At 46.8% G+C, this 22,557-nt stretch overlaps 1 protein-coding gene across 2 annotated transcripts in view; it reads left to right on the top strand.

Moving 5' to 3' along the window:
• The first annotated feature begins 7,318 nt into the window (after positions 1-7,318).
• FKBP2 (FKBP prolyl isomerase 2) overlaps positions 7,319-22,557 on the top strand; it is a 69,750-nt gene continuing 54,511 nt past the window's right edge. Inside the window, exon 1 of one of the 2 annotated variants that reach the window (XM_030218639.1) lies at positions 7,319-7,410. The gene's annotated coding sequence lies outside the window, so the exon portion shown is untranslated. Of the gene's footprint in view, positions 7,411-11,495; positions 11,658-22,557 lie in introns of those variants that run through there. The other variant, XM_030218640.1, reaches the window with a different exon arrangement.

Raw genomic sequence — 22,557 nt, 5'->3', positions numbered from 1 at the left:
TCTGGTCCTTAGTGCATGGTTTCCTAACACAAGCCTAATGCAAAATTTTATTTCCCCAATGCAATAAGCAAATAGCATGCAAATTACTACTGCATTAAATGCACCATCAGAAAAAAAAAAAACAGCACATAGTGCTGGAATAATTTGTATCTGTTAGTTGCATTGAAAAGTAAAATGTCTCTCTTCCTTACCTTTCTATTCCCAACACCCAAGTGGTATCACTTGCCTCCATCCCAGATCCTGACTTCCCACAAATGATCCTGGTGATTTACTGAGCCTTCCTCCAAGATATCCTGGATTCTCGCCCCTCTCCCCACATTCATTTAAGATGGAAGGTAGAAGATATCCCACAAACTCCTGCCTCTGTGACACCTTGAAAAATGGCAGCGTCTGTTCCCACTTGGTGTTTCCACGGATACATCCTGCAGGGCCTTATTTGGCAACCTCTGCTGAATAAAGCAATAATTCCCTTATTTGGCAGACTAATCCCCCCTCCCCTACTGTGTGTCTCAGGATTCACCATGTGGGGTCAGGTGCCACCGTTTTTCAAGAGTATCACTCCTGCTTCCTATCTACCATATGTGGGGAGATGAGTGGGGGGTCCGGGAGAGAAGTCTACTATCTCATCAGTCTTTTGTGGGGATTGAGGTGTGGGTCAAGTAGTGCCACCCCATTTGTGTTGTACTTAATCGTAGATCACTCATTTCTGCAGAAGAATTTATTTATTATGACATTTCTACCCTGCATTTTCTCAAGAAAGCTCAGGTTCATTGCGGCTTACATAAATTAAGAAGAAGCATTACAAGACAATATCAATACAAGAATACAACTATTAGAAATATTCTTTTCATATTAGCTGAACACAGATCTAAAGAAGTGGGCTTTAAGTAAACTTCTCAACGACATATAATTGACTGAGTGTATACTTGGGTAATGAGTTCCAGAGTTTGGTACTTTGGTAGAAAAAATTAGCATTATGGATAGTTTTGTAGGTTAAGTTTTTACAACTTGGGAAATGTAATGAGATATTCTCTAGATGATGAGGTGGCATTTTGTGGTGATAACTTAATAAGATCCAGTGGTGTTCCTAGGGTGGCTGACACCCGGGGCGGATCGCCGATGAGCCCCCCCCCCCAGTGAAAGGACACCTCCCCCCCCCCCCGGGTGCATTTTTACCTGCTGGGGGGGGGGGGGTGCTGCGCGCCTGTCGGCTTCGCTCGTTCCATGCTCCCTCTGCCCCGGAACAGGAAGTAACCTGTTCCGGAGCAGAGGGAGCACGGAATGAGCAGAGCCGATAGGCGCGCAGCACCCCCCTCAGCAGCGTACACCCGGGGCGGACCGCCCCAACCCCCTTGGTACGCCACTGATAAGATCTATCATATAAGATGGTAAGATACCTTAAAGAATCTGATGAACAAGAACACAGAGCTTAAATGAAATTCTTTCATTGACAGATAACCCTTTAAGAAGAGGAGATGCTTTAACGCAATGCAGCATCTATATATAAGGCGGGCAGCTGTGTTTTGTACAGTTTGTAGTTTTCTTAGGAGACTCCATTTAATACCGGCATGAATTGAATTGCAGTAGTCAAATTTGGTTAAGACTACTGAACTGAAGTGCTAAAGACTGATCTTGAAAAGAATGGATACCCTCTACACATCCTCAGACTTGGTATGAGAGCCCCAGTGTTGTGCACAGAAGACTGAAAAGTTGAACACTTCTATGCATCTGTACTGAATAGCTTAATTAGCCTCATTACATTGGTTTTAAAATATGTTGTGCACAGGATTAGCTTGTGTACAAAATCCTTTTATGCATCAGTGTGCCCACAAAATTGTGCCCAAAAGTTTCATTAACCCTGTGCAAAGCCTGAGTGCACTTTATTGCATCAGCCCCCTCGGTCTCTTACTTCAAATTTATCTGCCTTCCTTCCTTTCTCCTAGAACTAAGACCATATAATTAGAATATTTAAAGCAGGCTTTGACAAATTTTCATTAAATCTAGGGGCCAGCTCAAAAACTTAGGAGCCAGCATCTGAGACCTTTCTCGCTTCTCCTTCCCCACCCTTCCAACATTGTCTCCAGTGAAGCTGAGCGGAGGTTTGGAATCCCCTCCCAGATTAGCAGTAGCTCTTTTAGAAATTGACTTACTAAACTTTTTGTCCTATTTTGTGCCGGTGGACAAAGAAAATGTAATAAATTAGTTCCCTAAGATGTCTCTGCTAATCAGTTGCAGAAGTCAATAACCTTCCCAAAGCATGCTGTCAGTTGTGTGACAGCAACCTCAACACAGGTGAAGCAAAGAAGCAATTGCTTCTTTGTTTCACCTATCATCATAGCCTATCAGTTTCTCTCTTATAACCCCCATTCTCCAGCCTTCACCCAGTCTGTCTCTTCTCATAACCCCCCCATCCCCTAGCATCTCTCCTCATAACCCCCAGCCTTCACCCAGTCTGTCTCGTGCCCCTCTCCAGTCTTTACTCGTTAAACTGCTGCCTGAAACTGCTTCTCTCTGCCCTGCATGACAATTGGGGTCTACATATACTTGAGCCACATGGTACAGAAAACTGGGGAAATCTTCCAGAACCCCCTGCAACTGCATGGCTCTTGTACATGCACAGCCTGATCACTATAAAGGGTGGAGAAAAGCTGTTAGAGGCAGCACCGCGTTAGGAAAAGAAATATCGGGAGTATGAAATCCTGAGTGCAAGGATGAAATTTCTAGATGCCATGGAGGTGTATTTTCAAAGCACTTGGACTTACAGTTATATAATAACCTATGGAACTTTGTAAGTCTAAGTACTTTGAAAATGAGCCCCCATGGTGACCTGGCACCTTGGATTTGTGGAGCCCTAGGGAAAGAAATATCAGGAGTATGAAATCCTGGGCGCAAGGGATTTGCTGAGCCCAGATTTAAAGAAAATTTAAAACAGTTCAAGAATGTGAGAATTTGGAAATGAAAACAATCAGATACTTTGGAACTGAGAAAAGGGACTGAATAAAGATTTGGGATTTTTAAATGTCATAAAATTACTGGCAATCGGTTGGCCCGCTGGATGACCGGGGTGTAAAAGGGGCGATCAGGGAAGACAAAGAAATAGCAGAAAAATTAAATGAGTTCTTTGCTTCGGTCTTCACCAAGGAAGATTTGGGTGGGATACTGGTGCCGGACAAGGTATTTGAGGCTGACGAGTCGGAGAAACTTAATGAAATATCTGTAAACCTGGAAGACATAGTGGAGCAGTTCAGCAAACTGAAGAGTAGCAAATCTCCTGGACCAGAAGGTATTCATCCAAGGGTACTGATAGAACTAAAAAATGAGCTGGCGGAGCTACTGTTAGAGATATGTAATTTATCTTTAAAATCAATCGTGGTACCGGAAGATTGCAGGGTGGCCAATGTAATGCCGATATTTAAAAAAGGTTCCAGAGGAGATCCGGGAAATTATAGACTGGTGAGTCTGATGTTGGTGTCAGGCAAAATGGTAGAGACTATTATAAAGAACAAAATTACAGAGCACATTCTCCACTGTTTAGGTGCCAAGACATTTACCCCCGGCTTCTAGGTTGCCCCAAGTTGGATGCTGGAATTTGCACATAATGTAGTTGATTAATGGGCAATAACAAGCACCAGTTTGGTACTTAACTGGAATTGCACGTGGATCTTTTTTCTGTGCTAGTCTATAATATGGTGGCTAACTTTTTCTCTACATAACCCAGAGGGGGAGCATGGCCATGGGAGGGGCCTGGGTGTTCCCATAAGTTAGGTGTCATGTTATAGATAGTTTGGGTGCCGGATTAATGCTCGATAGTCTGGTGTCCAACATTACATTACATTACATGAGACCTGCGTGCTATGCTAGTATTCTAAAGGTTGGCTGCCCTTTACGGAATATGGACTTTGCGTGGATCTTCCTGGCACCATATATAGGCCCGATTCTCTTACTCTTCCTAGTGTGAGTTTCCTTCTCTCCAGCAACCCGGCTGCAATCCCTCCCTGTTTCTCACCAACAGTGCTATTGCCTCTCTTAGGAGCTTGCAGGACTGTTTTCTATCTACACTTCTTCCCTTGGTTCATTAATCTCATCCCATGGCTTTTCCTACCATCTCTATGCTGATGACTCCCAAATCTACCTTTCTACCCCTGATATCTCACCTTGCATCCAAACCAAAGTTTCAGCGTGCTTGTCTGACATTGCTATCTGGATGTCTCAACGCCACCTGAAATTAAACATGACCAAAACTGAACTTCTCATTTTCACCCCCAAACCCACCTCCCACTCCCCCCGTTTTCTATTTCTGTTGATGGCTCTCTCATTCTCCCTGTCTCCTCGGCTCGAAACCTTGGGGTCATCTTTGACTCTTCTCTCTCCTTCTCTGCTCACATCCAGCAGACCGCCAAGACCTGTCGTTTCTTTCTTTACAACATCCGTAAAATCCGCCCCTTTCTTTCTGAGCACTCTACCAAAACCCTCATCCACACCCTTGTCACCTCTCGTTTATACTGCAATCTGCTTTTTGCTGGCCTCCCACTTAGTCACCTCTCCCCTCTCCAGTCGGTTCAAAACTCTGCTGCCCGTCTCATCTTCTGCCAGGGTCGCTTTACTCATACTACCCCTCTCCTCAAGACCCTTCACTGGCTCCCTATCCGTTTTCGCATCCTGTTCAAACTTCTTCTACTAACCTATAAATGTACTCACTCTGCTGCTCCCCAGTATCTCTCCACACTCGTCCTTCCCTACACCCCTTCCCGTGCACTCCGCTCCATGGATAAATCCTTCTTATCTGTTCCCTTCTCCACTACTGCCAACTCCAGACTTCGCGCCTTCTGTCTCGCTGCACCCTACGCCTGGAATAAACTTCCTGAGCCCCTACGTCTTGCCCCTTCCTTGGCCACCTTTAAATCTAGACTGAAAGCCCACCTCTTCAACATTGCTTTTGACTCGTAACCACTTGTAACCACCTGCCTCCACCTACCCTCCTCCTTCCTGTACACAATAATTGATTTGATTTGCTTACTTTATTTTTTGTCTATTAGATTGTAAGCTCTTTGAGCAGGGACTATCTTTCTTCTATGTTTGTGCAGCGCTGCGTATGCCTTGTAGCGCTATAGAAATGCTAAATAGTAGTAGTAGTAGTAGTCAGGGTGTAGCATGGATTCTTCTTGACAGGTCCTTCAGCATCCATTAAACTGTACAGCACTTGCTGCATCAGGGGCCAAAGGTGGTTGACATTGAGGTGTGGTAGTCCTTTTGTATTAAGAAGAGCCCAATAGGTGAATTATACACTTCCATAGTAAGGGCTTGTCTTGATAATAACAGCCTACAGCCAGTTGGAAGGGCAGCTTTATAGGATTGTATTTTTACTTAGGCACTAATTGTACTATATGCTAAGCTTTAGGGCCAGGGCATAAATCCAGTCAGAAACTGAGAAAAAAACACCCTCAGCTTTGATTTTTGTCTCTCTCTCTCTAGAGAGAGAGAGGCAAAGATATATACTATATCTGTGTGGGTAATTCTCGACATAACATGGGTAATGGATAGTTGGCAGATGTCAGGGCATTGAAGGATGCCCTTCCATGAATGTTAGATGACACGATCAGTTTTGATTTGGCAGATATATCTAACAAAGCTGACTAGTGTTACACTTGAAGTCTTGTTGCTAGGGTGTTGAAACTCTAGCTGGACCAGAGATATCCTAGCCCAGAATTTCCCAAACTGTGATTTGGGACCCCCAAATGGAGTCATGACCCAGGTGGGTTGTCCATGGGTATATCATTATTATACATCAAGGGGGTCACACAATGTTTTTTTTTCCTGGCTGCAATCGTGGGTCACAGCTGCAAAAGGATTAGGAAGCATTGTCCTAACCTGCATAGGGAAGTATTTTGCCATAATTTCCTGAATGTTCCTGGCTTGTGTGATCACACAAAGCCTAATGTGGCTTTTATGATAGGACTACGCACCAGGTGGTACAGGAGTCTGGGAGTGGAGGCTCAGGGCAGAGGTGACAACCTCTTAAGGAGACTCTTTGACTTAGGCTGTTAACAGAACCTGGGACCTGAGCTCCCAAGTTCATAGTGGGTGAAGCACAGCCTCAGTATTGAAAAGAAAGGTACCTTAGCTTTGTATCCATCAAGAATGCAGGAGTCTGGTTAGGTGAAGTTGCTCATCTATGGTGGTGTGGAGTGTAGCTCTATGAGTGATGCACACCCCCAGTGTTGTGAGTGTCTTCATTGTGTTCAGGTTGCCATAGAGGCAGCGGCACTGTTGGGGAGAAGTGAGAAGGAAGTACAGCTAAGGTGCTGGACAGAAAAGAACTCATGCTAGGAGTAAAAGTGGGAGAATTGGGCCTAAAAGGCAGCACCTAAATATCCTGCTCCCGCTCCAGAAAGCTATTTAAGAAATGTATTTAGTCCAATAAAAAACAGCACCTTAGAGGGTTTGGGGGTTGGGATATTTTTTGGTAATTTTATTTTTGTACCTTCAAGACTAGCAACCACTGCTTTCATTGTAGAAAAAAAAAGTCAGATATCAACACAACATTGCTTGAACTGGAAAATAAAGGAAAGGTACTTAAGGTGAGTGTCAACAGATTGTTAATCTTTCAATGAGGAAATCTGTACATTTATATTGTATGAGACACTGGTCCTGGTCCGAACGTCAGACTCAGTCAGTGTTGTTTTCCATAAGGATTTAGGAATCAGCATTGCAAGAATTGTTTCGCTTTATTATTATTATTATGAAATTCACGTACCACAACCTTAAATAAAATATAAATATTCTCTATCACAATTCAAGATGGCAGCTATGACCCTCAAATAGAACCACATTTCTGCAACCCACCCAAACTCTGTCCCCCCGGCCCCCACTTCTCCTGCTGCCTTCTTTTACCTTAAGTAAACCCGAGGGTCGGTCAGCTGACGTCTAGACAGGATGTTTCCATTAGGCCACAGGGGGAGAACCAGCACACCGCCTTTGTGCTCACTAAGCGAAAGGTACATAAACTCACTTCGGCTGAAATCGTCACGGAAACTGAAGGAATATTTGCAGGCACTGGTCGGCTGGAGTCGATTTTTACAGTATGGCATCACCGAGATAATTTCTTCTAGCCTATTCCCCCACCCTTGAAAATGTTTGGTATGGACCAAGGAGACCAACCAAACACTGGGGGACGGACTAATGGTGAGGGACGGCGCCACATGACGAGTGAATTCGGTTTGAAGTCCTATCAGAGCTCGTTATGGGCGTGGGGGCAGGCTGGAGAAGTGTCTGGGTAGGTGGAGTCTTACAATGCGCAGGCGCGGAAGGCTGCGGAAGCGGAAGTTTGTCGAGAGGGAGGAGGAGGCGGCAGCAGCGGTGGTGCAGACTGTGTATTTGCGCGGGGGGCGCCGGGGCGCAGTGTGCTGAGAGGTGAGCGGCGCCGGCTCCGGGGCGGGGGATGCCGGACCCGCGGGGGCCCGAGGGAGAGGCGAGGAGGGAGCGTGAGCCGGGGTCCAGAGGTGAAGGGGGTCCGGAGCCGGGAGAGGTAGAAGGGGGAGGATTGGAGTGGAGGGCCCCCCGGGGACAGAAGAGAGAGGCATCAAAAGGAGTGGAGACAGAAGGGCTTGGGGGTGAGGAGGACGAGAAGAGCCCGGTGCCAGGGGGTCCCTGGAGAGAGGTGGGGTCAGAGGAACGCAAGGGTGAAGGGAGCTTGGAGTCGAGGACCTCCGAAGGGGAGAGAGGACTCTTCAAAAGAAGCACGGGAGGAGTAGAGCACAGAAAGCTCGTGGGCATGGGATGCATAGTGTCTGGAATGAATAAGGGCTTTGGGGTGGAGAGTGTGGAGAGCATCGAAATGCTTGGAACTGGAGGTTCATGGGGCGTAGGAAAAGGAGGCATGGCATGCTTGCTCCCCGATTGTACAGGATCCACAGAAATGGACTGTAGGAACCCTAAGGACCTGGTGCCGATTGGCACAGAGGGCTCGAAAGCCATAGAGATAGAGGGCTATGAAGGTTTAAGAAGTAGAGGAACAGTGTGTCTATCCCCCAGAAAAGAAATTATAGAGCGCTCTGCTGTTGTAGATACTGGGGAGAAAGGAAATGGAAATATAAGTAGTACAATGGCAGGTACTAAAGATGTAAAAGCTTTTGTAGGGGCACCGATTGAAAGGACTTATAAGGTCTTGAAAGAAGCTAAGAGTGAATCTTTAGAATCAGTGAAGATTTCAGGGAATTGCCCTAATAAGACAGAGTATTGTAAGTATGGGGAAGAGCGCCTAGAGTTAGTGGAGACCGAGAATACGGGGAGCCCTGAGGGAAGAAAGAGGGGTTTTATGCAAAGTGGAGACTCTGAGAATGCAGGGGCAGATGATATAGGAAGCAAACATCTTAAGAGTTTTCCTTTGGAAAACACAGGTTATGTGCACCATGTTAGTGTAGTAATGGAAGGAACAAGGTGTTTTGTCCCTAACGATGTTGGAGAGGCTGTGAATGAGATCTTAGAAGAGGTTAATGGTGGAAGCATTGGACATGCTGGCAATTTAGAGCCCAGAGATGTTGAGTGCAGGGATTTGCAGAATGTAAGGCGTGGAGAGGCAGTAAGTAGTAATTTTGAGTCTTCAATAAAGGAAGCTGTAGGGATAAGAGAAGGGGAATTTAGGGACCATAAGAATATGAAAGTAGGCACAATTAAAGGCATGGGATGTACATTTCCTTGGAAGGAGATTTGTGATGATATGGGGTGTAGAAGCCCTGAGACAAGATCATATAAAGATTTTGAGCACAGGAATACAAAGAATTTGAAGAACAGTGAGTTTCCGTATATGGATTGCAAAACTCCAGAGAGAGGTGTCTGTATGACCCTTGAGGTGAGAGTCTGTGGAGACTTGGTGTATATGAGCCCAGAAGGGACTATGTATTATACCAATTCAAGGAACATGGTCTCAAGGAGTGGTGTGCATTATGGAGACATGGGATGTGTGAGCCTCGATAGGGATTTGAACAGAAATGGGGGGTGCTCGACCCTCAATGGGGATGTGAGCAGAAATGGGGGCTTGACCCTCAGTGGGGATATGAGCAGACATGGGGGGTGCTCGACCCTCAGTGGGGATGTGAGCAGATGTGGGGGGAGCTCGACCCTCAGTGGGGATGTGAGCAGACGTGGGGGGAGCTCGACCCTCAGTGGAGATGTGAGCAGACGTGGGGGGAGCTCGACCCTCAGTGGGGATGTGAGCAGACGGGGGTGCCCAACTCTCAGTGGGGATGTGAGCAGACATGGGGGGTGCCCGACTCTCAGTGGAGATGTGAGCAGACATGGGGGGTGCCCGACCTTCAGTGGAGATGTGAGCAGACATGGCGGGTGCCCGACCTTCAGTGGGGATGTGAGCAGACATGGGGGGTACTCAACCCTCAATGGGGATGTGAGCAGAAATGGGGGGTGCTTGACTCTCAGTGGGGTGTGTTGTGAAGACCTGGGGTGTATGCTACCTAAGAATAGCGTATGTTTTGGTGAGGTAGGATGTGTCAGGCCTGAGGGTGATGCATATGATGATTTGGGATGCATGAACCTAGAGAGTATAGTTTGTTGTGGAAATTTGGAATGTACAGTCTCTGACAGTATTGAGTGTTGTAGTGTTTTGGAGTGCATAATGACTGAGAGTGTTGCGTACTGCGGAGATTCAGGGTACATGAATCCCAACACAGATATGTGTGGAGATTTGAGATGCAAGGTTTTGGATGGGGGGGCATTAGATCCAGTGTACAAGGATATTGTATACACAGAGAAGACTGAAGCTGGAGATAAGAGGAAGGAGGTCCTAGGATTGATGGATGCGAGTGATTCTAAGGAGGAGATAGACATTAAGATACTGGGGAACAGAGTAACTGTGAAAGCTTTGGATTTAGAAAGGAAACCAGAGGTGAAACCTAAATGTGTTATGAATACAAGTGACTTGGAAATCTCAGAGAAGAAAGGATCTGATGTGGGTGGCATGGATTTAGGAAGGTCTGAGAAGAATGATTGTGTGAGAAGAGCGGGTAGGAATATTGCAGATTCAGAAAGAAGTGGGTCTACAGGTAGTTTAGTGGCCATCAACCCACTAAAACAAAGGAAGGGTGGTGTGCAGAGATCTAGGAGCAAATGGAGCTGGGATGAAATTCACATGGGACCAATGAGGAGTTTGTCAATTGAAAGTGAAAAGAGGGACCTTGATGGAAAGGGAACACAGGATTTGGGGGTCCATGGGACTTGCAAAGAGGAGAGTCAGGAACCACTGATGGCAGAAGTGGTATGGGTGCAAAGAGAAAGGGACCATAGAGCTAGGAAGCTCAAGGAAGAGGTAAAAGACCCTTTGGAATCTGGTGAAATTTGGGTGCACAGGAAATGGGCAAAACGGTTACAGGGGACTGTTGACCCCAGGGTTCATAGGATGGGAGATCAGGGAGTCAGTGATACAGAAGAGATATGGGTCTGCAGGAAGAAGGACCCTAGTAGGACAGGGCATGGATGGTCCCAGAGACAGTGGGAGGAAGTTTACCAAGGTTCCCGGGAGGTTTGGGTTCGCAGGGAGAAAGATCCTCGGAGAGCTAGAGAGTTCTATGTACACAAGGAGAAGGGCCATGGTGGTTTGGGAAGTGGATGGATCTATCATGAAAGGGGCTTCCTGGACAAAGATGGGACAATAAGGTTTGAAAGAAAGGATGCCAAGGGAACTGTTAAAGGACGAGCCCTTAGGAAGACAGGGCGTGGATTTCAAGAAGGTGGGTTAGGTGAGCTTCCTTGTGGAGGAGGGGGACGGGAGAGAGGAGAGATTGGAGAGCTATGAAGAGGACAGTGGCCTGCAGGGAGAAGGTTAGGTGGTGGTACAGTCCTGCAAACAATGAGTGGCAGGGATTTCCAGAGACTGTTAAGATATGTACCCCTGCAGGAGAGGATGTTGTTGAGGATAGATTGGGTACAGGAGAACAATTTTTGTTTGTGGATATTATGTCGTGTGTCTGTATAAGAAGAGAACTCAGCTTCTGCATAATATTGAAGCCATCACCTAATTTGACCCTGTTATGTTAGATTTGTCCATCTTTGCTCTGGAAAGGGCCAGAGATTTTGCAGGGCTGAGCCAAGATGCTTGTGTGTGGATGAAAGCTTGCCTTGCACCTGCCCACACTGTCTCTGACCAGAGCCATCAGTCTTTCACTTTCATTGGTGCTAAAATCCTCCCGTGTCATCTAGTCTTGGGGAAGAGAGATTGGTTTGGGAAGGGGGGGTCAATACAAGTAGGGTGTTGTACCACTTAGGTAACATTGGGGGTTTGAAGACCCATAGGTAAGGAGCTTTGGAAGAAGAGGAATACCAGGCCAGAGAGGAAGGGAGCAGTTCAGATGTGAAGGGGTCAATATACCAAGATTTCCACAGGAAAGAGGGGACATGGCAGTATCTGCTTATAACCTGGTACCCAAAACCCTATGGAAAAGGGAAGCATCCTGTGTTTGCACACAGCTAGTGATCTTTCTTTCCAGTCTTCTGCTGGAGAGCATAATTCCTTGAGACTGGGACCACTGACTCTGTAGTGGGTGGTTCCTGGTTGGCCTCTGTCTGTCCGGGCTGTCGGTATGGTGCAGTGGGATTGGAGCAGCAGCTGCTAGGGAAGGGATGGAGGAGCTGGTACTTCGGAGTGATAGGTAAGTGGAAATTCCTCCCCAGCTGTATGAGGGGCACAAGGATGGTTGTTTACCAGTGCATGCTCATCAAGGTGAAATAATTTAAATTTAGGCATGATATCTTCAAGGAATGGTGCAAGAGTTTTCTGCCAGAATTCTACCTGCTCACTTAGTCACAATCTATCTGTCTCTCTGTCAAAACTTTTGTTATTTTTTGGAAAATTTTGGCTTAATGTTGATAAGCATATAAAGAGCTATGTTTCTGGTTTTGAAAAAGAGGACATAACAGAATTTTTGTATCTTTGTGCCTTCCTGACAACACACCATGAACTTATTTGAAATAATCATTGAGAGAGGCGACCAGAGTAAGTGGAGCCACAAAAATTGTTGTCTCATACTAACACTGAAGCTTTATTGCTGAAACAAGTTTTAACTCTGGGTTGGAAACATTGGAGCCCGTTCTGGGGCCTGATGCTGGATAGATGTGGAGAAGGAGGGAGAAGTTATTGTATAAGCTGCAGTTGGTGAGAACTGGGGCGAGGGAATCGAAGTGGCAGGTGTCATTGTTAGTGGGATCCTGGGTGAGGGAATTGCATTAACAGTGGCCACTTTTGGTGGCCTGGGGAGAGGGAATCAAGGTGGCAGTTGCCATGATAGGGTTGTGGTTGTCATTGGCAGAACCTAGAGAGAGGGAGTCAGTGAGAAGAAGCCAGGAGAGGAGGAGAGAGATGATGTAAAGGGGATTGGTTTGCACAGAGAGATGGGCTTGTGGCCGATTGTGACTTTGGATCACCATTCTTTTTTTCAGGAAAAGCTGGAGGTATGGCTTATTGGGTTTTGAAGCTGATTGTGTGAGTGAGGTTTAATTTTAATTGATATGATTTTGTACTGTTTTATTTTTTATTTTGAATTTGTTTTTTTTATTGCATGTAATGTAATGCAATCTTAAATGAAGCAAATGAGTTGAAAGGAAAGGGAGAGTACTGCAAAGTAAATACAAGAGAAACAAACAAAAAATAGCCAAAAGAAAACATAATCAAAACACATATATTTTTCATTGTTTCTAAAAGCTTTAGCAGGTGTTTAAGTACTCTAATATTCTCCACAGACAAGCAGGTGAGATGCAGGCACACTAGTTGGTGATGACATCGTCAGAGCTGATGTGCCAGAACTCCCCCCCCCCCCCCCCCCCCCCCACTGGAGACAAGGTTGAGAACATCCTGGTCATGTGCAGGGTTTCCCACATTAGAGGAATCATGAGATTAGTTTACCTCATCTGCTCACTAAGACAGCCACGGCTATCCCCTCTCCTGTCAATGGGATCACACACCGAAGCACAAATGAATTAATAACAAACACAAAAACTCCAAACCCACCCAAGGTAAACTCTTGTGTTATTGGGTAGCACTGTCGGATGGTTCCAGTACTCACTCTCATACAGACCATGGAGTCCTCGGGCCTTGAGCACCATCTTTGTCACCCTCCCTGGGGCCCAATACTACCTCCGGGGAGAGAGACACAGCTACCAGCATCTCTCGGTCAGCCCGATCTTCCATGGCCTTGATTTATCAAGCCATTTGAATGCCTTGCCTCTACGAGCACAGGTCTGACCAACACTCCGCTCCACCCATGCCTGTGCTGGTGAGGCCTCCTGCACATGCCAGAGAGGTGCAGTCCCAACTTGACAATGATGTCCTCTGACTGAAAGCTGACAAAAATAAATCCAGCAAACTTTTTCCTCCACCCATAAGGCTGCCCAGTCTGCGGCAACCCGCAGGCCCTCAAAGTTGGGTGGTAAAAGAGACAGTGTAAGTAAAGGCTCTAAATTAAGTATTGGTCACAAAATACATAGCCACAGAGAAGATACTGCTGTTCCCCTCTGACCTCCGAGGCTGTAAAATGGGGGCATCCCCCCCCCCCCTCACCAATAGCTCTCATCACCAAACACAGTAGAGTGGCAGGTATGCCCCACCTCACCCATCCCACTTTCCTAGCATCTGATATCTTCTAACAACAGTGCAGTGTTCTTAGTTACTTCCAAAATTTGCAACTGATATTCCTAGCTTCCTTCAGCAGTCAGCAGCCACTCAGCCAGCACCACAACCACTGGCCGCCACAACAGTCTCCCTGTGTTTTCAGAGTCATTTTCTACTGTTTGGGAAGCACTTTGGTCCCCAGCATCCACACATTATTAGGAGGGAGACACCCACGAATAACAGGATATTGTGCACTGGGCTCCTGAGGAGGATTCCACCTTGCCACCCTCAGGAGAGGCACCACTGCAGGGACAACCCAAGGATTATTCCTAGTTGCATTTTTTTCCAAATACTTTCTAAGGCACTACAGTTTTCCCCCACTCAAACACTTAGGCACGACTTAGTCTGTCCTTTAAATTGTGCAGTGCCTTGAAGGAGTATCATAGCACTACCTGTCTACCAGCTCCTGCAAGATCTGCAGCTATCCATATGGCAATTGCCTCTTATAGCTACAACCATGTGATGACTAGAACTCAAATAAGGTACACAGTGCACCTGGTCGCACCCAAGCACAGTTTACCACACCAGTCCATGGTTACCAAGGCAGTCTAAGAAATCCAAGTCATCCAGACCTCAGATGAACTACCATCAGGATGGACTTGACTCGGTGGTCCGGAGAGGCTACCAAGGCAGCACGCTGACACTCAAAATCCATGTATATCAACTGCAGATTCTCTGTTACTAGCACTTGATCCTCCAGCAGCTTGATGAAGCTTCATCAGCAATAGAGCATAGCATGCAGGAACCCTTCTTTGCCCTATTATTAGCACTTCAGGAGACCACCTACCAAACCTATGCTGTACTTAGCAATGCCTACAATGCTGCATTCAGAACAGCAGCTGTGGCTAGCAGTGCTTGCCACATGGCCTGGTTGGGCATCTGGACTCTGAAACTATGTACTTGATCATCTAGCAGATTCTCCTTGTCTGGGTAATAGCCTTTTTGGAGACGAAGATGCAGTATCACAAATCAAGGAGAACTGTTTCATGCTCCGCGAACTGTCCTCTCAGCCAGATGATCAATCCTCACAGTATAGAAAAACTACACAAAACCCCTACAGAAGTGAATTATTCCAGCAGTTCTACCCTCATAGATATTTCCAGCCATACTGCAGATCACTCTCTCAATGTTGGAGCCAGCAACCCTATATTTCCATATCATCATGCTGATCAATCCATAGACTGGTGGGTTGTGTCCATCTACCAGCAGGTGGAGATAGAGAGCAATCCTTTTGCCTCCCTATATGTGGTCATGTGCTGCCGGAAACTCCTCAGTATGTTCTCTATCTCAGCAGGTGGTGGTCACACACAGCAGCAGCTCTGGCTAGGTCTCCAAGCCTAATTTTTAGGTTTTGTTGAGTACCTGGGGTTGAGGGCTCTTCTTGAGCAAGTGCAAACCTGGTGGTGCCAGGTCCCTCCTTTTCTCCCCCCTCCCGCTGGCTCCGTTTAAAAAAAAAAAAATTGGGACGTCCTTAAGGGCGTTTATTTCAACGTTTATTTCAATGTTTATTGCAGCTGCTCACTGGGACACCAGTTCGTTACAGCTCGGAGCGAGAAGCAGGTAATTTTACCTTTTTATAGCGGGCAGGGGGTTCCCCGTTCGGTCTCCACGTGGCTTATGGCGTCGGAGGGCGAGGGCGTGGTGGCTGATGACAGACAGACAACTTGTCCGCAGGGATGCCTCTTTTGACCCCGGAGTGGGTTGTCGTCACGACGGACGCCTCTTTGACGGGCTGGGGAGCCCATTGCTTGGGAAGGACAGCGCAGGGGCTCTGGTCTCCTGCAGAGGCAAAGTGGTCTATCAACCTCCTGGAACTCAGAGCCATTCGGTTGGCGCTTTTCGAGTTTCTCCCGGTACTGGCGTTGAAGCCAGTACGGGTCCTGTCGGACAATGCCACGGCTGTGGCCTATGTCAATCGCCAGGGAGGTACCAAGAGCGCCCCTCTAGCCAAGGAGGCCATGAATCTATGCCAGTGGGCGGAAGCGAACCTGGAACAGCTGTCGGCGGCCCACATTGCTGGAGTCATGAATGTCCAGGCGGACTTTCTCAATCGCCATACCTTGGATCCCGGAGAGTGGCAGCTATCGGCTCAGGCGTTCTTGGACATCACGAAGCGCTGGGGCCAGCCGAGCCTAGATCTGATGGCGTCATCGGCCAATTGCCAAGTGCCGCGCTTTTTCAGCAGAGGACGGGACCCTCGATCTTTGGGAGTAGATGCTCTTCTCCAACAGTGGCCGACACAGGAGCTTCTATATGTGTTCCCGCTCTGGCCCATGTTGGGCAGGGTGCTAGACCGGGTGGCAAAGCATCCGGGCCGGGTAATCCTGGTGGGTCCGGACTGGCCCAGACGTCCCTGGTATGCGGACTTGATCAGGCTCTCAGTGGACGGACCTCTGCGACTGCCAGCGGAGCAGGGCCTGTTGCATCAGGGTCCCGTGGTGATGGAGGATCCCTCCCACTTTGGTCTTACGGCCTGGCTATTGAGCGGCAGTGTCTGAGGAAGAAAGGCTTCTCAGACAAGGTCATCGCCACTATGCTGAGAGCGAGGAAGCGCTCTACTTCTACTGCTTACACCAGGGTTTGGTGTACCTTTGCATCGTGGTGTGAGGCAGGCTCACTTTCTCCTTTCACTGCTCCAATTTCTTCAGTGTTGGCGTTCCTGCAAGAAGGTCTGGAGAAAGGCCTGTCGCTCAGTTCCCTTAAAGTCCAGGTAGCGGCTCTGGCTTGCTTCAGGGGCCGCCTGAAGGGTGCTTCCCTGGCTTCGCAGCCAGATGTGGTGCGCTTTCTCAAGGGAGTTAATCACCTGCGCCCTCCTCTGCACTCAGTGGTACCTGCGTGGAATCTCAATCTGGTGCTAAGAGCCTTGCAGAAGCCGCCTTTTGAACCCTTGTCGAGGGCATCTCTGAAAGTCCTGACGTTGAAAGCAGCCTTTTTGGTGGCTATCACTTCAGCCAGAAGAGTTTCCGAGCTCCAGGCGCTATCATGTCGAGAGCCCTTTCTGCAGTTCACTGAGGCAGGAGTGTCTATTCGCACAGTGCCTTCCTTCCTGCCCAAAATTGTTTCTCGCTTCCATGTGAATCAGCAGCTCTGTCTCCCATCCTTTCGTAGGGAGGACTACCCAGAGGAGTACTCTGCTCTCAAATATCTAGATGTGAGACGAGTCATCATCAGATAACTTGGAAGTGACCAATGATTTCTGGAAGTCGGATCATCTGTTTGTCCTGTTTGCAGGTCCTCGTAAGGGTCTGCAGGCTGCTAAGCCAACAGTGGCAAGATGGGTCAAGGAAGCCATTGCAGCGGCTTATGTGGCCGCGGGGAAGGTGCCGCCTATCCGGCTGAAGGCTCACTCCACTAGAGCTCAGGCGGCCTCGATGGCGGAGGCCAGGTCCGTCTCCTTGGAAGAGATTTTCAAGGCGGCAACTTGGGCATCGGCTCATACCTTCTCCAGGCATTACCGCTTGACTGTGGCTGCTCGGGCGGAGGCCCGGTTTGGAGCTTCAGTGTTGCGGTCAGGGATTTCTATGTCCCGCCCTGGGTGAGTACTGCTTCGGTACATCCCACCAGTCTATGGATTGATCAGCATGATGATATGGAAGGTAAAATTATGTATCATACCTGATAATTTTCTTTCCATTAATCATAGCTGATCAATCCATAGCCCCGCCCAGATATCTGTACTGTTTTTATTCTGGTTGCATTTCAGGTTTCAAGTTTAGTCTTCAGTTCCTATTCAGGAGGACTTCGTGTTCAAGTTTTTTCAATTGGATTCTTCAGGAGTTGAGACGATTTTGTGTTACAGTGAGCTGCTGCATTCCTCTCCCCTCCGTTTTACGGGGCTGGATTGAGACCTAAATTCTGCCGGCGCTTCCTCCCGCTTCGTGCGGCTGTAGGGCAGCTTTGTACCCCTCCCGCTTTGGCGGTGGTAGGGTCAGTCAGCTCCTCCCGCGGTTGCGGTTGCAGGATAAGCCAGATCCCCCCGCATTGGCGGGTGTGGTGTCCCTCCCCCGTTTCGGCGGTGGTGAGCTGGGCAGAGTGTCCCTTTGTGGGTGTAATTCTCTAAGTGCTGAGTCCTGCGGATGGAGCTTTGATATCGACATACTGAGGAGTTTCCGGCAGCACATGACCACATATAGGGAGGCAAAAGGATTGCTCTCTATCTCCACCTGCTGGTAGATGGACACAACCCACCAGTCTATGGATTGATCAGCTATGATTAATGGAAAGAAAATTATCAGATATGATACATAATTTTACCTTAGAGGCCATGCCCTCATGAACATAGGTAATCCTCGCCCTCCAACACAGCTACCACCAAATCCAACCTTAGCTTTTGACACTACGACTCTGGAAGGGCATCTTCTTCACTTTCAAAGGCCTGACAGGCAATCACCACAGATCAATGGATCCTGACCGGGTACAAACTGAACTGCCAAGGTGTCCGCTACAGACCTCCCATCATCTTTCACATCATCACATAGTGATTTTACAAGCAGAACTAGACCTTTCTGACTAGTATGATGGAAGGGGTCCCAGCACATCAGCAGGGTCAATTTCTACTCACAACTTCTTCCTCATCCCCAAAAGTCAGAAGACCTTCAGCCCATTCTCAACCTGTGCAAACTTAATTGCTTCATCAGAAGAGAAAAGTTAGAATGGAACTCCCTCACCACAATCCTGACTCTCATCATTCAAAATGCCTGGCTGGCCTCCATGGTCCGGAAAGACTTATGCCCACTTACCCATTCATACCCAAAATAGTATCTGTTTTCAAATTCCTTTGTCATCGCTTTCAGTACAAAAGCCTCCCATTCAGCCTGTCATCGGAGTGTGCACCAAGTGTCTAGCTGTGCCTGCAGCACATTTGAAAAAAGTGGACCACTTCTATCTCGACCTCAGTGACCGGCTAATCTCTTCATTGTCCAATGATCAAACTCTATTGACCTTATGTGACATGATCGTCCTCTTGTTGCTGGGATTTCTTGTAAATTATACATAGTCAAATCTCGCCCCAAGTATCGGTTCTACCACTTTTATTTATTTATTTATTTATTTATTTATTGCATTTGTATCCCACATTTTCCCACCTTTTTGCGGGTTCAGTGTGGCTTACAATATGAGTTAAATGTTGGAAATACAATTTGTTACAGATTGGTTATGGATTACATTTTGCAGAATTATGCGAAACAATTGAAGTGTCGTTAAGGAATGTGACACTGGAGCATAAACATTGAAACATTGGAAGGAAACAATGGGAGCTTAGAGGGCGATAAAAAGGCATAAAGACATATGATATATATCTTTCTGTGATTGAAGGTATGAATGATGTGATGTTACAGGAATGAGAGTTCAGAGGTGAATGTGTGATGCATTCGTGAACAGTAGGTGTGGACTTTATGTGTTTTGGTTCTTTCCGTAAATCTTTTCGAAAAGATGGGTCTTCAATGATCTGCGGAAGGAAGCTTGGGAATAAACTGGGATAAACTTCGGGAATAAACTGGGATATCTCGGGTGGTGAAATCTTACAGGATGCTCGGAAAGAATCCATAATAGTGAAAATATAGCACTCTTATTTACCACTTGTTTTTCCCAGCTTTACAAGGCAACTGATCCCTGGATCCTGCTGTCATCCAAGAACATTTAGAATTAGCAGGTCTTCTCCATTTGACTGATGAAGAATTTCACCTGTTAGAGGAACCTCTATCAGCATGGGAGTTGCATGGCGTCATTAAACCTTTGAAATTACAATCTGACCTGGACACTGATGTTTTTTTTGGGAGAGTTTTACAAGCTGTCCCCCCCCCCTGGTTTCTAGCCCCTTTGTTGGATTAATTTCAGGACATTGTAGACAGTGGCTTGTTTCCTTTATATGCTAACTCTGCTTTAATCTTGCTAATTCCCAAGCTGGGACAGCCCACAGACTAGGCGGATTCATATCGTCCCATCTCTCTTATTAAAGTTGATATTAAAATCCTTTTGAAAGTTTTGGCGGACTGTCTGGAGGGGATCCTCCCTCGCTTGATAGGAGCATTTGGGCTTTGTGCATAATCGTCAGTCTGGTCATAATGTCCATCGTTTATTGCTGGCCATCGCTAACTGTCAACACATGCAGACGCCTTCTCTGGTTGTTAGTCTGGACGCCGAGAAGACCTTTGACAATGTAGACTGGACATACTTGTTTCAACTTTTGCGCCATATGAGCTTTGGAGGCTGGCTTTTATCAAGCTCTACAAGCACTTAACGTGACTCCCAGTGCTTCGATCTTAGTTAACGGGGGCGTTCACTTCTCCTTTCTCTATCTCTCGGGGCATGCAACAAGGCTACCCCCTTTCACCCTTGTTTCTGCTTTCTTTGAAGCACTTCTTACACATCCGGAAGACAACTGAGGCACTCCCGGGGTTGCAGCTGTTAGGCCATAATGTTAAAACCCTTGCACTTGCGAATGATTTACTGGTGGTGTTAACTGACCCTCGAGACACTTTGCTTACCCTGCTTCTTTGCTTTGCTAGTTTGGTAACCTTTCAGGCTATACACTCAATCTCCAAATATCCTAGACAATGTCAGTGACCCCGGACACTCAGGCAATATGGGAAGGATGTTTCCCCTTAGCGTGGGTATAGGGCCCCCTCAAATACTTAGACAAGTCTGAGGGAATATATACACCTAACTGTACTCTGTGAACGTTATTCAATTGCTTAAAGAAACTAGCAGCAAATACAGGCGAGGAGTGTGTTCCCCATATCTCTGTTGGGATGCATTTCACTCTATAGCATGTTTATTATTCTTCAATGATTATACGTGTTTCAGATGCTACCATTTGTACCGATGAAAAATGTTTAAACTGATGTTTACCGAGGTTTCTTTGGCAGGGATGGAGGGCGCGCCTTCCAGTGTCCACTTTGCAGATCCCTGTGAAGTATGGGACTTCACACATTGAGTTTACACCAGCTAACAGTAGTGAGTGGCATGAGACATATCAATGACTGGTTTCGATCCACACATGACTTATCTGCCACAGCTCTTGAAACACAATTGATTGCTGCCACTCACTTTACTTGCCTCCTCCATACTGCCAGGTGTACAATTCCTCCAGTCCTGAAAAACTCCTCCATTTTTCCCATTGCAAAGGCGGTCTGGCTTTGGGTTTGTACACATCATAGTTTTTCATCAAAGGTAGCTCCTTTTTTAGCCCTCTGTAAGAATCCGGCCTTTCCACCAGGACAATATTATTCTACTTTTCACAGGTGTAGCAGATTATTGATTTACTTGCTTCTTGTGGTGACGGAAGAGGGACGCATTAAATCCTTTTCTGCCCTCCAACAAGAATTTTCACTGCCAACAACTGACCGCTATCTTCTGTTACACCATTATGTTGCCAGCCTTCCTTGTAAAGATCTTACAGAAGATGTTCAAGAGGAACTCGCTACTGCATACAGCCTGGGGAAACAGCAAAAGGTGCCACTTTCCTTTCACCATTGGCACCTTCGGGATACAATGACAGAACTTAATTACAACCGCTTAGCCACCCTTTGGAACACAGACCTATCCATTTCATTGTCTACGGCATCATTCAAGGCTCACATTTTATTGCTCCGCAGAGTGACCATAAACCTTTCCCATTGGGAATCACAATACAAATTTGCCCTTTGACTTTGTGGCTCCTCGGAGGGCGCTTCATATGGGTCTGCCCACCACTGTCTCCTGTATGAAATGTGGCATGCCCAGAGTAACATTGGGACATATGTTCTGGGCTTACCCCCATCTTGTTATCTTTTGGAGGGTGATCACGTTTCTCAACTCTGGAAAGTGTGCTGGCATTTCGATCCTTTACTCCTCTTTGATTGCCCTCAGTTGAATTCACCAATGCCCTAAGGTATGAAGAGCTTTGTTTCTAGAGCAACAATAGTGGCTAAGAGGGTCATTCTACTGGAGTGGCTTACTCCACATAAACCCTCACTTCAACAGTGGCATGGCCAAATGATGATTTTGCTGCACATGGAGCACTTGGGGGGTTCAAGACATCACCTCTATTAGGGGAACTCAGTTTCAACGGATTTGGTCTCCATTCTGGACCACGTTATCTCCCACAGCATGCAGTCGATTGCTGAATTTGTGTTCTTCCCCTCAACTATATGCGGTACTGGTTATTGGGAGGGTGGGTGGGAGGATGAGAGGGATATGTTGGACTTGTGTACTGATGTTTGGTTAGTTTGTCTTCATGCTAATTACCATAATAAAAATGATTTGAAACATAAAAATTCAGACTGTTCATGTTGACATTAACTGTGTTTTAAGTTGGGTGGCTGTCGGAAGGCCAGCACTGGTGGGGATGGGAATATCTCTTTCAGTAATTCATCCTCCTGGAGTAGAGGCTGCAGATCGCTTATGATTTTTCTTAATTTTTCAAGCTCTGGGTTGTATGTCACTATAAGGGGGATTCTGTCTGTGGCTTTTTTTCCCTTTTGTACTGTAGCAGATTTTCCCTGGGTGTTTTGAGGGAGGAGGCAGTATTCTTGGAGATTATTTTGGGGTTGTAGCCTCTCTGTTCGAAGGATGCAGTCAGGGTTTCAAGGTGTCTGTCTCTGTCCCCTGGGTCAGAGCAGATACGGTGGTATCTTGTGGCTTGGCTGTAAATAATGGATCATTTTGTATGTGAAGGGTGGAAGCTGGAGTTGTGGAGGTAGCTGCATTTGTCTGTGGGTTTCTTGTATATGGATGTTTGTATATAGCCATTGCTGATTGAGACTGTGGTGTCCAAAAAATTGAGTTTTTCTGGGGAGTAGTCAATTTTGAATCTGATTGTAGGATGGTATGTATTGAAGGAATTGTAAAATTGTTTGAGTTTCTTCCCCCTCAGTCCAAATCATAAAAATGTCATCGATGTACCG

This window comes from Microcaecilia unicolor, chromosome 11 (assembly GCF_901765095.1).
Source record: "Microcaecilia unicolor chromosome 11, aMicUni1.1, whole genome shotgun sequence".
NCBI classification, from domain to species: domain Eukaryota; kingdom Metazoa; phylum Chordata; class Amphibia; order Gymnophiona; family Siphonopidae; genus Microcaecilia; species Microcaecilia unicolor.
The sequence above is the reverse complement of the archived record's forward strand: the minus strand, read 5'-3'. Positions and strand labels throughout refer to the sequence as shown.